Source organism: Sarcophilus harrisii, chromosome 1 (assembly GCF_902635505.1).
Source record: "Sarcophilus harrisii chromosome 1, mSarHar1.11, whole genome shotgun sequence".
Lineage (NCBI taxonomy): Eukaryota > Metazoa > Chordata > Mammalia > Dasyuromorphia > Dasyuridae > Sarcophilus > Sarcophilus harrisii.
The window spans coordinates 315,437,321-315,452,433 of NC_045426.1; the positions used below are offsets into that span (position 1 = coordinate 315,437,321).

The following is a 15,113-nucleotide window of genomic DNA, read 5'->3' on the forward strand; positions in this document are numbered from 1 at the left end:
AGTTTGGAACTATGCCCAAAGAGCTATTGAACTGTGCATATCTTTTGGCCCAGAAATAAAACTACTAAGTTGATACCCCAAAATGATCAAAGAAAAAGGAAAAGGATCTCTAGATACAAACATGTAATACAAACACACATAGATACATACAAAAATGTAGCAGGATATACTGTATACAATAACAGTAATAATACTGTAACAATGATCAGCCATGAAGAACTTAGCTATTCTGATCAATCAGTGATCCAAGAAAATTCCAAAGAACTCATGAAGAAAAAATGCTATCTACATCCAGAAAGAGAACTGATATGAACTTGATGTGATCTTGAATGTAAATTAGCATACTTTTTTCACTTTATTTTTTTCTTTGCTTTTTTGGGGGGAACAATATGGTTAATACAGAAATTTTTACTTCACATATATAACTTATATGTTTTGTCTTCTCAATGGACAGGGCAAAAGCTAGAGGGAATAAGAGAATTTGGAACTCAAATTAAAAAAAAATTAATATTAAAATAAATGAAGCACACACACACATACAGTTTTTGCTGAGGCAATTGGGGTTAAGTGACTTGCTCAGGATCTGTCTGAGGCCAAATTTGAACTCAAGTCCTCCTGACTTCAGGGCTGGTGTTCTACATACTATGCCACCTAGCTGCCCAAATGAAGCAAATATTCAAAACATTTCATGGGACACTTGGTCATCTTGTATTATGATGCTCATGATAAAAACTCATGTTATCACTATGAAAATAATTACAGTTTATGTATTGACATCTGTTGCAGAAACTTAGGATAAAGAAATTCTATTAAGAATTCACTAACCATCTCCATTCTGAACCAACAAACACTTTCACATACAGAGACTTGAATATAAAAGTAGAGTATAGGAGATGATGATTAAAAAAACACATTAGAAAATACAGTTCAAGAAAAAGAAACATAAAAAGGGAAAAGATTATACACTACACCAAAGCTTTATGTTTGTTATAAAATATTTTTTTTGACAACAAAGATGGAGGAGGATGCTGAACTTGCTGAATACTAAATGATATCACAAAAAGGAATTTAATTATATTTTATCAGATAAAAAATTATTTCTTACTGATACGGGAGTCATTTCTGAAACAACTGCCTGTTTATAGTTAGAAAAAGGATCAAAATTACTACAAATTCTAAAGAAAGAATAAAATTGAGAAAAGATATACAATTAAAACTATTGATGTTGAAAAATAGGAACTGAATGGAGAAATGAACTTTGATACTGGTTATACTAATTTCCTAAAGAAGCTTAACTGATGTAAATCAACTATTATAATGAGACCAAAGGAGACTAGAAACTGTCTCAGTCAACAAACATATCATCTAACAAAGAGATGAAACATGGTAGCCAAGCATAGCAATGGTATAAAACATAAACTTGTTTGTAAAAAAAAATGATATAAGCATAAATGATTAATAGTGAGAAGCAATATAGGGAAAAATGAGTATAAAGAAAACTAGGCAAAAGACCCAATTAAGTAAAGTCATTCTGAAAGCAAGTGAGGATGAAACTGAAGAAGGACAACAGATTTAAAAATAAAAAAGATCTATTAAGATTTTTTATAACAATTCCTTTTTTATTGGCATGTGAAGCCATGACAACTATACTGTAATTTCAGATGGTTGTTCGAGAGAGTAGATATGATATTGAAGAAAACAGAAGTGGAAAAAGCAATTGGATTAGAGAAGAAATCCAAGTTAGTGGTGATACAATTTTGAAGGCATTGAGAAATCCACTGTCAGGGTATCTAAAATGGAAAAGTAAAATACTGAAAGCATGGGGTAAACTCCCCCAAAATTCAGATCTTGTTGACCCAAATCAGGCAACTGAGAAAAAAGTAATAACTACAAATACACACCCTACTTTCTCAAATCTACCCATTTAATAAATTATAATCTATCTCTGCATCATGGGCATCCATGATGAAGAAATAAGTACATAAAGCAGGCTTGCAAACCATATTCTTATGAAAGATGACATTTCTCTTCTAGCTTTTTTGGGGAGGCCTGAGGTAGGATAAGAAATCAGTTGGGATAGGAGTCTTTGGAGGAGCTGACAGTAATTCCTAGTGCCAATATAAAACAAAGGGACGGAATAATCAAGTCAGTCAAGATTTAAACTGAAAGGCAGGTTGCTCAGATGCATTTCTTTGTCAGTGAGAACAGTAGTTATTGGCATAACTGAAACAGGAAATGGTCTAAGGACTTCAGGGCACTTGCAGCAAGACAAGTCAAGCGGGTTAGGAAAGTAAGAGGTAAAGTACTCATGATTTAGGATTAAATTGACTATTGGTTCTAGAGACACAAAGACCCCAAACAGCAGAGCTGTCTCTCCTTCCCTTCTTTTCAACATTTTTGGTAACAGCTGTCTAGAATCACTATCTGCAAGGACAGATGCAGTCAGTCCTTAATACCCTGAAATATGGTTTTTACACCCATCAATGAATATACTCTCTTGTTCAAGATTAGCAATGACCTCCTACTCACCTGACCAATGGAGTTTCAAACATTTTCATCCTCTTTGGGATTTAGCACTCTTTCTTAAAACTTTTTTCCTACCTTGGAATTATTCTATGCTATATTCAGGTATTATTCCCACAATTCTTTCTCATTTGACACTATTTCCTTTTTCCACTCAAATGCAAGCATTCCTAAAGATCCAGACTTAGTTTTCTTCTCTGTGTTCTTCCATTATTAGCACTTAGGAAATTTCTTTCTTTTAAAGCCTTTGTCACCAGTAAAATTGCTTTATTTGATTTGTTAGTTTTAAGTGCCTCACTGCATTCTAGTCCTGAGCCTGAAATACTGGATTGGCCTGAGATACACTTGGCCTTATATATCTAGTGTGGTAAGCAGAAGTTGTTTGCGATAATTTCATGGTTAATTTATTTATTGAACTAGGGGAAAAGTATTGCAGAAGTATCCTCAAATGCTTGGATGTTCATACACAGGACCTGGCACCTTATAGCTGCAGATTTATTTGGGATACATGGGTAATCTCCTTGGGTAGAGTAAGGAGGAAAGTTCCCATTTACCTTTTAGTATTAGCCCAATGGACGTTTAAGAAACTTGAGAAGTAAAGTAGAAATACAGCAAAATTAAGTATTCCTTGGCTTTTGTTAATGAATTTCAAAACCACCAACATTAAGGAAAATGGGGAAATTGTTTTTGTGAATTGGACAATTAGAGGCAGAGATGAATAAACTTCAAGAACTTTAAGGACCATACCTTGAAAACAGAAGTAGTTTAAGGATCTAATAAGAGCATAGGGAAAGAAGGCAATATTAATTGGGGTGAGGACTGATAGGCCATTCTCTAGAAAAGATGCTAAACCCTGCTAGGATTAGGGCTATAAGTGAAGAGAACAGGACTTAGGAGAAGAGGATTGGGAACTAGTACAGGTGGTTAAAAAAAAAAAAGCCTTAGGCCTATCCCATTATTAGATTCCAGTGAATGATTTACTCCATAGGGGATTCAGAAGGTAGATATGCTTTCACCAGCAAGGAACTAGGGAGATTGCAGGAGTTTAAACAGAAACCTAATGTATCAGTAGAAAAATGGCTAATGAGATCATGTTCTAATGGAGACAGCTCAGAGTTTTGTCAATTGCAGAGTTTCACTGGTTTGGAACTTGCAAAGTCAATGAAACTAATTAGAGGCTCCAAATGGGTATTGTCCTTTGTCTCTTTTTTAGGTGGCTAAAGTGGAGAGTTAGAACAGAATTCCTCTAGTTTCCCAATGAATGAAAACAAGGGAATAGATGACAATTTAAAAAGAAATGGGTATGATGGATTGGATTTATAGTCTCATTCACCTCTTTTTAACTTTCTATCACAATTTTGCTTCAGATACAATTAGATCCTGGCTTAGATCAGGTTTTGGTTATGGGTCTTTACTGCTAGATCATCATATAAGTTGTGAAGTCTCAACGGGAGTTTGGGGCAGCTCTCTAGACAAATAGGGCTTTCCACATAAATAAAGCACTTTTGAGGATAATGGGAGATGACAAAGTGTCCACCACTATAGTAGGTAGGTAGAGAAAGACTCTTTCCCATAGAGAGCTCTGAGCTATGATTTTTGAAACACAAGGATGACAAGATGATGATCAGGTCATTCAAAATCACCCATGTCTTTATACTCAGTTAAGAAGGGACTGTTAAGTCTCCCTAGGGTTACTTGTTAAGGTTCATTCCAAATTCAAGCTATTCTATGTAGGACCACAGATAGCCTAGTAGCCACATCCTCAAATCATTGTGTCTTGAAAAGGGTATCCAGTGCTGACAGCCAAGTTACTACAATACCAAAGCATACTTCCAGGGTCCACTGGGGTACTCTACTTTCCCAAGTGGCGAGAAGATTGCTGAGGAAAGGAGCACTTTTGTTCAAGTTAAGGTGAGTGACAGATAGGAGGTAGAGCTAATTTGGCAGAGTGGTAGGAGCAATGCAGTGAACTCTCTTTCACAAACTCCTCCAAACATATCTGCACTAGATCGAATTTCGATGGAGAAATCCAGGAAAAGTCACTGTGAGTCATTTGTCCAGCTCAGCTCAGCATACGGAGAGAGGTCTGTGGACAGTGAAGACAATCAGTCCAGGAATGTAATGCCTAGACCATTGTGTACAAGGGAAATGAGAGGTTTCAGACTCAAACTGAGTTATTCCTAGACCTATACCAGGGCATTGCAATGGGACAGGTGCCAAATGACAAATATATTGCCCATTCCCAGAGTGAAGTGAGAAGGGAGTTTGTGCACAGAATAGTATTCCCAAGTAGAAAGGCCCTGAAGTTCAAAACCCAACAATAGCAGCAGCAGCAACAGAGTTGTTGTAGCTAAGACCCCAGATTCAGAGCAGGGTTTCACTTCCAGCATTAGCATTCAAATGAATAAGCAAGACAGGAATTCCTTCCAAAGGAAGGCCCACAATTCTACCACTTGAACCAATAGAGCTTTTTAGCTCTCTGAGAAGGGTGAAATCCAACAGCAATCTACTCTTGCTCAGACCCAAACGAGATCAGGAACTTGTAGACATGAGGGGCAGGGACAAGCAATTAAAACTCTGCCCTAGATCAATCCAATTTGGGAACACTAAAAACTTGTAGGAATCCACCCTTTCCTTGAGATCTTAGAATAACACAATACTCAATAATCCCAGAAAGCAGCAATAGACTTTCACTCCAAAAGTGCTGCATAGGTCAGTCTTATAGCTTGTCTGATATTAGGAAGCAGGTTAGAAAAATATACAAACAAACAAAAAAGAACTTCATAATTTCCTATTATGGTGGCAAGGAATACTTAAAGACACAAATGCAGAAGAAGAAAATGACTCTAAAACATTTACAAGCAAAACCTTGGAGCAAAACATATCTTGGGCACAAAAATCCAACTAGAATTCCTGGATTTCATGAAGCAAGAGTTTTTTGAAAAGTTAAAAAAATGTTTTTATAAATGGAATAAGACCAACCTGAGGAAAAATTAGAGAAGGAATGAGAGTCATGGAAGAAATAACTGGAGAAGAAATTAATAGTTTGGTACAAGAGGTACAAAATCTTACCCAAGCAACAGACTCTCTAAATATTAGAATAAATCAAACATTTGGAAGCCAATGACTTTATAATGCAACAATAATAAAAAAAAAGATAAAAAGGTTGGGAAAGAATAGAAGAAAATGTAAGGATCACAAAGCAAAAACAACTGATCTAGAAATATATCAAGGAAAAAAAATTAAGAATCACTGGACTAAGAATATCTGAACACAATGACCAAAAGTAGATCCCGGGCATTAAGAAACTATCATGTGGTAGCTAGATGGTACAGTGGATAGAGTACCAGCCCTGAAGTCAGGAGTGAGTTCAAATCCGACCTCAGACACTTAATACTTCCTAGCTGTTGTGACCATGGGCAAGTCTCTTTAACCCCAATTTCCTCAGTGGGGGAAAAAACAAGAAATGTCACAGATCTCTTAGAACCCAAAAGCAAAAGAAATTAAGAGCACCTAGCAGTCACCATTCTGAAAAAAATTCCAAAAGGAAAATCTCTGGTACAGCATAGCCATAGATCTTTTAGGTCAAAGTAAAACACTGCAAGCAGCCAGAAAGATAAACTCTAAGTACCAAAAAGCCACAATCAGGGCCATACGTGATTTAGCAGCCATCATTGTATGAGAGTGGAAAACTTGGAATATGATATTCCAAAAGGCAAAGGACATAGACTTACAGTCAAAAATAACTCACCCAGCAAAACTAAGTGCAATTCTTCATAGGAAAGATGTATCTTTAATGAAACCAAAAACTTTCAAATATTCCTGATAAAAAGACCAGAGAAACTCAAGTTCAAATACAGTAGTGGTAACGATAGATATAAAATGATAAACATGAATGAACAATGATAAACTGCTTACATTTAAATATGCGGTTATATGTGTTCCCAATGAACCCTATCTTCATTAGGGTTTAAATAGAGCCTAATTAGACAAGGCCTGGAAGTAGTTCTGTTTTTTATTGATGATCTTCAAAAACAAACAAACAAACAAACAAAAAAAAACAGAAAGAAAAGGAATGAAGACTATACTAAAAGAGAGAGTAGAGAAAAGAAGAGAATGACAAGCATCATACATAAAAAGGGTGCACAAGTAGACATCTAGTCAAACCAAGAAGTAGGAGGTTGGGAGAAGGCAGTGCAGCTGATAACTTGAATCTCACTCAATAAAACTGGTCAAAAACAAAAGGAAAGAACACACATATACAGACATAGAGAGTTGGGTAAGAAATGCATTTCATTGAACAAGAAAATAGGTTATTTGGCCCGTCCAGGATCACACAACTAGTAAGTGTTCTAAGAACAAGTGTTCTTAGACACTTAGAACGTATTTGAAGTTAGCAAGATGAATCCTTCTGAATCCAGGTCTGGCATGCTACCCACTGAAAACATCTAGCTACACTGCCTCCGCCCATTTCCCCTTTTCAATAACTGCCTTTTTACATTCTAACTTTTAGCTTAAATCAATCATCTAGGACTGCCTGAGCATATCAAATTCAACTTGTCCAAAACTGGTATTTATCATACCTCCCTCTTTACCCTAAGCCCTGTCTCCTTTCTGGGTGTTTTTATTTTGGTTAATGGTTATATCATTTTTCCAGTCACTCAATTTCAAAATATTAGTCATCTCTGACTAATTTATACACACACACACACACACACACACACACACACACAAAGTCCATTACTAAGCCATTTCCATTTCTCCTTTTGTACCTTTTATATTCATCCTTTCTTTCCATTTCCATTTCTCATTCTTATACCTAGATTACTGTAGTAGTAGTACTCTCCCAACAAGTCTCTGTCCCATTTGTCTTCACATTCAGAATACGTACAGCCATATTGATCTTCTGAGAATATTGTGTTCATGAATATTGGTATTCATGGCTCTGATCTTAAATCTTCTATTTTACTACTACTGTATTTTCTGATGCTTTATATCCAACTAAACTAGTCTACTTACCCACTGTCATCCATACATATCACATACATTCTGGTCCCTATGGCTTTGCTTATACTATTCTGTCTAAATTGCCTTCCTTTTTTTTCTCTACTTGTCTAAAATCTACTTCTCTTTCAAGATCCTTCCTTATCCCTGCTAGATCTCATCTCCATTTCCAGATTTTCCTATTATCATTAACTTATTATTTTACCTGACATTCTTTAAGGCTTATTTGTACTCTTCATTGGAAAGTACTATAGCCATAGAATGACAACTGTGGTTTTTTTTTTTTTTTTTTTATTCTTCTCTGGTCCTCATTTATTTTTTTTCTCCATTTTTTGGATGAGAGAGCAGCTTGGGATTCTTCCCAGGAGCTTTCCTTAGCTATAGGACTACATATCTAACTTATCTGAATATCACTCTATTCTTTGTCTAGGAAGACTATGAAGACTAATGTCCTGGAATCCAAGAAGGTAGTGTGATCAGCAAAAAAGACCCCCTGGGATTAATTGACTGGAGCACTTCTGGAGTATGTGTGCAGTCAGTCACTCTAAGAAATGTGACTGCTTCCCCCCAAATAAGCAACACTGCCTGGCATAGGTCCCAGTTGACACAATGGTTCTCTGTGTAGAAAACAAGTTTCCCTTTAAAAAAAAATCTTAGGCCTGTCACTGCTGTGAAGCCTCATATTTCCTAATCCCAGAGTAAGGTACAAAAACTCATGAGATAGAGGCCAGTATTAAAATTCACCTTGCGGATAACACTGAATAGAGCTTTTCTTTATTTCATGGCCAGTTTGGCTCAGAGATGGCTTGGGAGATCTAAAGATCCTTGTTCTTGAATATCTGGACTAACTCTGATCTTATGAAGCTTGGGTCATTTCTAGTCTCAAGGATTCATGATTCCTCTTCTAATCATGGTAACACTAAAAGGACAAAGTCTCTTCTTGGCCTCTATTATTAGGCCAAGGATAATTCTTCATCCATTTCTATTCAAATCTGCTTTCCTGTCTGGACCAAACTAGAAGGGTTGATGAAACAAAATGTCTTATTTCCTTTCTGACCTCTAAAAAAATGCAAACATCAGTTGGGGTCAGATAAATAATTTTTAGATTTCACAAAGTTCAAAATTTTTAGGGAAAAAAACCTGCCCTAAATGGTTCATATGCCATGTCCAAGATATTAATCCAATGTTCATATTCCTATCACAAAATGGCCCAAATAGTCAAGTATGTTGCTGACTCTCTCTTCTGATTTACACCAAACTTTTCTGTTTTTTTCTCTGCATGGTCTGTCATATACATATGTACTGTCCTTGGAATTAAGACATCTGAATTTGAATTCCAATTTGGACATTTATTAACTATTGGAAAAAGAATGGGGTGTGGAATCAATTAGACTCATCTTCTTGATTTCAAATCCCATCCCAAAAACTTACTGTGTGACCTTGGTCAAGTCACTTAAACCTGTCTGCCTCAATTTCCTCATCAGTAAAATGAACTGAAAAATGAAATAGTAAACCACTCCAATATCTGTGCCAAGAAAGGTCCAAATGGGGTCACAAAGAGTAGGATACAAATGACACGATTCAACAACAAAAAATAATTTCCCAGCATGTTTCCTTATATGTATGACAGAGTAATAATAATATTTGTATTATCTATCCTATATACTTGTTGCATGAAAAGTGATTTGTAAATCTGTAAATCAATTGTACAAAGCAGAAAAAAGTATATTCCATTAAACTGACTCCAAATAGCAAAGAGAATGAGCTTTTTTTTTTTAATATTTGGTGGCTATTATTATTTTTATTACTATCCATTTTGGACTTCTAGAAATCCAACTGGCTCTTTTACAGTTAGCCAGTAAACTCTACAAGGTCAGGGGTCTATGACCTTGTTATTTAGTCACATATAGCTTATATCAGAATATAGCATAGTAGAGCAGATGGACAGTAATGTCCACAGTAATGGGGACATGAATATTTTGAGACGTTAATGATAATAACAGTGATGACTACGTTTAATGACAAAAACATGTCTAGAGGTCACAGATGAACACAGTGAGTAAGAAGATTTGTACCTGTTAAACAGCCTGATATGGGGGTTTATTTAAAAAAAAAAGTCATTTTTTCAAGAGGCTCTGACTAAGACTTAGGGGAGAATTTCAAGTCCAGGGTTTTCTCTGTAGCTTAAGGAAGCCATGTTAGGTTAAGGATGGAATAGCAAGAGAACACCAGGAATAATACTAATTAAAGTGTATAGTATAGGGAAAAAAAGACAAGACAAAAGTATTTGTTGGCTAGACTTCTTATAACCTGAAGCCTTAGAAGTTTCTCTGGGGTTGCCAAGGATCTCTGAGGATGAGAGTACATGGCACAAACTAACTACACACGTTTTGGTTACCTCTGTGTGAATGACAGTTTCCATTTGATTCCTTGTTTGGCTTTAATGTTTACATATTCTGAGTGACCCATCCATCAATAAGGGAAAAAAGTTACCAACTAACTAAAAAGCCATTTAAACAATGATACACTCTATCCCTGCCCATTTGATTGGGAGTTCCCTGAGGAACTAAGAGTAGGGATCATGTGTTCCCATCACCTTTAGTGACTCCTACAATGTGCAAGGCATTGCGGAGCTCCCAGAAACAACTTTTGATTTAATGTATAGCAGCTAAATTGTTAATGAATGGTATAGGCAATACATGTTATAGGAATTCAGAGGAGGTGGTCAGTGTGGACTAGGATGATCAGAGAAGGCTTTATGGAAGAGAAGTGACAAATTGGATTTGACTCAAAGTAGGCATTGACTCTGAATACCTTCAGTGCTATATAACTGTCATCTACTATTATCTGATACAATAGTTTCATTTTACAAATGAGAAAATTAGGTCCCAGAGAAACGGATTTAACTATTGGGGTTATATAGGTAGCTTGGCAGTCAAGTTTAAACCATGGTCCTCTGCTTCCAAATCTAGAGTTCTTTACACTGCTTCTCTAAAATCCTTGATTAGTCTTTGCCATTAGAGACCAGTTACCACTTGTAAAACAGTTCAAGCAATCTCTGTCTCTCCAAAGCCCTACAAAAGTAACAATTTTGGGACAGCTAGATAGTGTGGTGAATAGAACACCGGCCCCGGAGTCAGGAGAACCTAAGTTCAAATTGGGCCTCAGACACTTAATACGTACTAGCTGTGTGACTCTGGCCAAGTCACTTAACCCCAACTGCCTAAATAAAAACAAAACAATAACAATAACAATTTTTCTGTTTAAAATGAAAACAACTTTCTGATACCACTTCATACCTATCAGATTGGCTAAGATGATAGAAAAAGATAATGATAAATGTTGGAGGGGATATGTGAAAACTGGGATACTAATGCATTGTTGGTGGACTTGTGAAATGACCAACCATTCTGGAGAGGAATTTGGAACTATGCCCAAAGGGCTATCAAATTCTGCATACCTTTTGATCTAGAGGTATCACTACTGTTCTGTATCCCAGAGCATAAAGGAGGGGAAAGGACCCACATGTGCAAAAATGTTTCTTGCAGCTCTTTTTTGTAGTGGCAAGAAATTGGAAAGTGAGTAGATGCCCATCAACTGGGGAATGGCTAAATAAGTTATGGTGCATGAAATTAATGGAATACTATTGTTCTATAAAAAATGATGAGTAGGCTGACTTCAGAAAAGCCTGGAAAGACTTCTATGAACTGATACCAAATGAAGTGAGCAGATCTAAGAGAACCATGTACATAGCAACAGCAAGATTGTGTGATCAACTTGTGTCATGGTTTTGGTTCTTCTCAGCAATACTGTGATCCTGGATAATTCCAATAAATTTGGGATGGAAAATGCCATCCACATTTAGAGAGAGAACTTTGGAGACTGAATGTGGATCGAAGCATACATACTGTTTTCACTTTTATTATTATTTTTTTAGTTTGTTTTGTTTTTCTCATGGCTTTTCCCTTTTGTCCTGATTTTCCTTTTATGGAACAACTAATTTGGAAATATTTAAAATGATTGCACATGTGTAACTTATCAGACTGCTTGTTGTCATGGGAGGGGAGATAATGGAGGAAGGGAGAAAATTTTGTGACTCAAAATCTTACAAAAAATGAATGGTGAAAACTATCTTTACATGTAACTGGAAAAATAAAATACTATTAAGAATTTAAAAAAAATTTTTTTTTTTTTTGAGATTTAGAGAAAGCTCTAAATTTCCTAGAAACTGGTGCTGGCAAGGTTTTGGAATCAGACAAAAGGCAAGTATTCATGTCATCAATTTAGGGCTAATTCCCCCCTTATGATTGGCTAGTTGTCATTTGTAATCCTCTACTGGTGTACAGGGCTAGAAAAACAGTAGGCACCTCAGTCTAGTCTTATTGAAGTCTGAAATGTTAGGGTGTGGTATAATCTCAGAGCAATCATTTATTGCTTTGTTGCTCCTCCAAGAGAAAGATTTGCCTTCTTCACTAGCTACTGAAAAACAGAGCAAAAGAGTATTCTCCTATATGTCTGGCTAATGTGAAAAGCCTTTTCATATCCTACATCAGCCTGCTCTTCTAATCCTAGAAGCTCTCACTATATCTAGAGTGGGAGGGAAACATGAAGGGACAAACTTTGAAGGCTAAGACATTGTTGGTAAACTATTGGACCCCAAGATTAGGTTACAAGTAGAATGCAAAAGAAATCACCTATCAGGTACCTAAGAGCACCTGGCCATGTTAATAGATTAGTCCAACTCTCCCGTAAAAGGCTACAGCAATGACCCTAGGGACCCAACCATGGTGGTGTTATTTTGGACTCAAATCTGAGGCCAGCACGCTGAGAATGTGCAATGAGATCTCTAGGCTGAAGGACCAGCCCACCCACACCCAGCTGCTTCCTACTTATTCTACTGTTCTCTTTTAGAATCATAGGATCACAGCTAATTTTGATATTTATGTTCAAAATATTTCCTATCCATAGGTTCTCAAGGCACTCACGAGGAAGGCCAATATTTGATTAAGAGCCAATTACAACACCACAAAAGACTGCCCCTAAACTGCTTATCACTGACCATTTAGGTGGAATAGGATGCTCTCTATGAAGAAGAGGTCTTTAGCTTATTGCCCAAAGCAACAAAATCCCAAAGCACAAATCCACCACTTCTCCTGAACCTGGCCACTGTGACCTCATATAAAATCTAACCAAATTCTTTGGGGAGCCAAACTCCCACAAATCTTTAATCTCCAGGCTGGAATGCTAAGCATGAATGGATATGAATGTATATTCTGAATTTCAAATGAGGCAAAAATGAACTAAGAGGCAAAGACTTGTTTTGGGGGTTATTCTTTCCCCAGTCCCCACAATAGGCAGATTAAACCCAGATATATATTTCCTAACCACTCCCAAATATCCTCTGCCCAAGGGCAGTCATTCCCATCACAAAAGAGACATGTTATCTCCTGGATCTGAACGAAGGTTAGGAAACACCAACTATTTTCCCAAGTTTTAGGCAGCCAATGGACCTCAGACATTACTTAGATCACTTGGTAGTTTCTGCCTGCAGACAGAGAGCTAAGCCAGAAGACCTCAGAAGGTCCCTGGGAGCAATTAGTCTATCTTTAACCACAGTAAAGCCAGGCCAAAGAGAAAGACTCTACAGCAGAATATGAACAAACCTCACCTCCCTTCTTTCTCTCTCCCCCCTTCTCCCCCCCCCCATTAATAATAACTTACATTCCTCGGTACCTTAGTTTCTAACTACCATAATTATAAACAGAGCTCTGATAAGTCCCTGAAGATAGGGGCTCAGTTCCCTCTAGGGAAACGGGAGAGTTACAGGGACTTAGGCCTTAGAAAAATCAGGGCCTACCTTGAGTCTGACCCTAGAATGTTTTCTTCGGAGATAAGGATGGAGAATGCAGGGGGCAGCCAGGCTCGGAAGATGAAGAAATGAAACCTCTGCAGATGCAGGAGAAGATCTGGGAGGCAGGCAATTGCAGAAAGCACGGATCCTTGCAGGAAGAGGAGCCTTTTCCCAAGGGTGTGAGCTGAGAGGCAGAGCTAAGATTGCTCTAGAGGTTCAGGGCTGTCGCTCTCTTTTTCAGAGCTGACTTGGTGTAGGCAGGAGCAGGGATGGGTGGGGCAGGAACTGTCCAAGCTAGGCTCTTCTCAGGCTCAGTCTTGAGAGGCTAATCTCTTGCTTCTAGGGGTGTTGCTGCTGCTGCTGCTCCCTGCCGCTTCAAGGCCTGGGAGCAAGGCCGGGGTGTTCCCTCTTTCCCCTCCCCCTAGGCAGTGGACTGAGGAGAGCAGGCTGGCAAGCTGCTGCCCAATTGGTTCATGAGAAGCTCCGCTGTAAATAAAGGGCCACAGATGCGCAGTGAAGTGGGCTAGGAGAAGAATCTAGATTGGATTACACAGAGCCCGTTACAGAGAGGAAAGATGGGAGGGGCAGCCCAGGGAGGGAGAAGCTGCTGGCATTCACTCACGTGTTCCTCTCTCTTAGCACCATCCACAGTGCCCAGATGGGCAAAAGAAGCCAATCTTCAGCTCCAATTTTCTAGCCCCTCTGCCCATAGCAGCAGCACTCACTTCCCAGATAGATGACTCAGCCAAAGTTCAAGAAAGAGATCAGTGCCCTCAAGGCCAATGTGATCTATTCCCCAGGTCAAAGCCCTTTCCCAATTGCATTGTGGGGGCGGATTTTTTTTTTCCCCCTTCTCTATCCTTTGTTGTTGTTCAGTCTGGTCAGTCTTTGTTACCCATGGCCCCGATTTTCTTGGCAAATCTGTGAGTGTTTGAGGTCAGATTTAAATTAAACTCAGATTTTCCTGACACCAAGCCTGGTGCTCTATCTACTGTATCACAAAGCTGCCCTTTACAATCCATGGGGTTTTCTTAGCAAAGATACTGGAGTGATTTGTGATTTCCTTCTCTAATGGACTAAGGGAAACAGAAGCTAAATGACTTGCCCAGAATCACACAGCTAGTAAGTGTCTGAGGCTGAATATAAACTCAGATCTTGAATCCAGGTCCAGGGCTCAATTAACTAAGCTATCTCTCTGCCTACATCTACTAAACTTATCTCAACCCTATCAGTGACAAGAGGGATTTGAGAATACCTTGTTGAAGAAGCAGTAGCTGGATTTCCATTACTTTACCTTGACATGCTTGACTTGGGTCATCTTTTGGTAGGTGGTCATTGGGGTCCCTACCTTTTTTCCAATAACCTTCCTTCTGCCACCACGGAATAAAAGAACAAGTAAAGGTAGGCTATATTGCTCAAACACAGTCCCCCCAAAACTACACAATATAATTGGAAATCAATGCTGCTAGGAAGCTCCCAGATAAGGTATGGGAGGCAGGCAGCAGCATCATTCACAAAGTCTCTGAGGATTAGCTTGTTTCTAATCTGAATTTTGCTGCTTGCTAGAGGTTAGAATGAGGAGAAGAAACTAAATGTTAAGGATTTTCTTCTTCTACCTTGCTCTTTGTTTCTACACTTTTCAAACAAAAAGAGAGGCTCAGAAGAGAAAACCTAAGTACCAGCAGAAAAGGATGCCATCTTTTATTTCCCTCTCCTTATCTCCCATGTTCCATCT

The 15,113-nt window shown here is 37.9% G+C and overlaps 1 protein-coding gene across 5 annotated transcripts in view; it reads right to left on the bottom strand.

Annotated features, from left to right (window-relative positions):
- Window positions 1-15,113, bottom strand: part of RUSC2 (RUN and SH3 domain containing 2) — a 90,863-nt gene that overhangs the window by 34,262 nt on the left and 41,488 nt on the right. For 2 of the 5 annotated variants that reach the window (XM_031945370.1, XM_003761763.4), the window contains exon 1: window positions 13,385-14,197. The exons of 2 other annotated variants lie outside the window; for them this stretch is intronic. The gene's annotated coding sequence lies outside the window, so the exon portion shown is untranslated. Of the gene's footprint in view, window positions 1-13,384; window positions 14,198-15,113 lie in introns of those variants that run through there. One more of the 5 variants, XM_012543057.3, reaches the window with a different exon arrangement.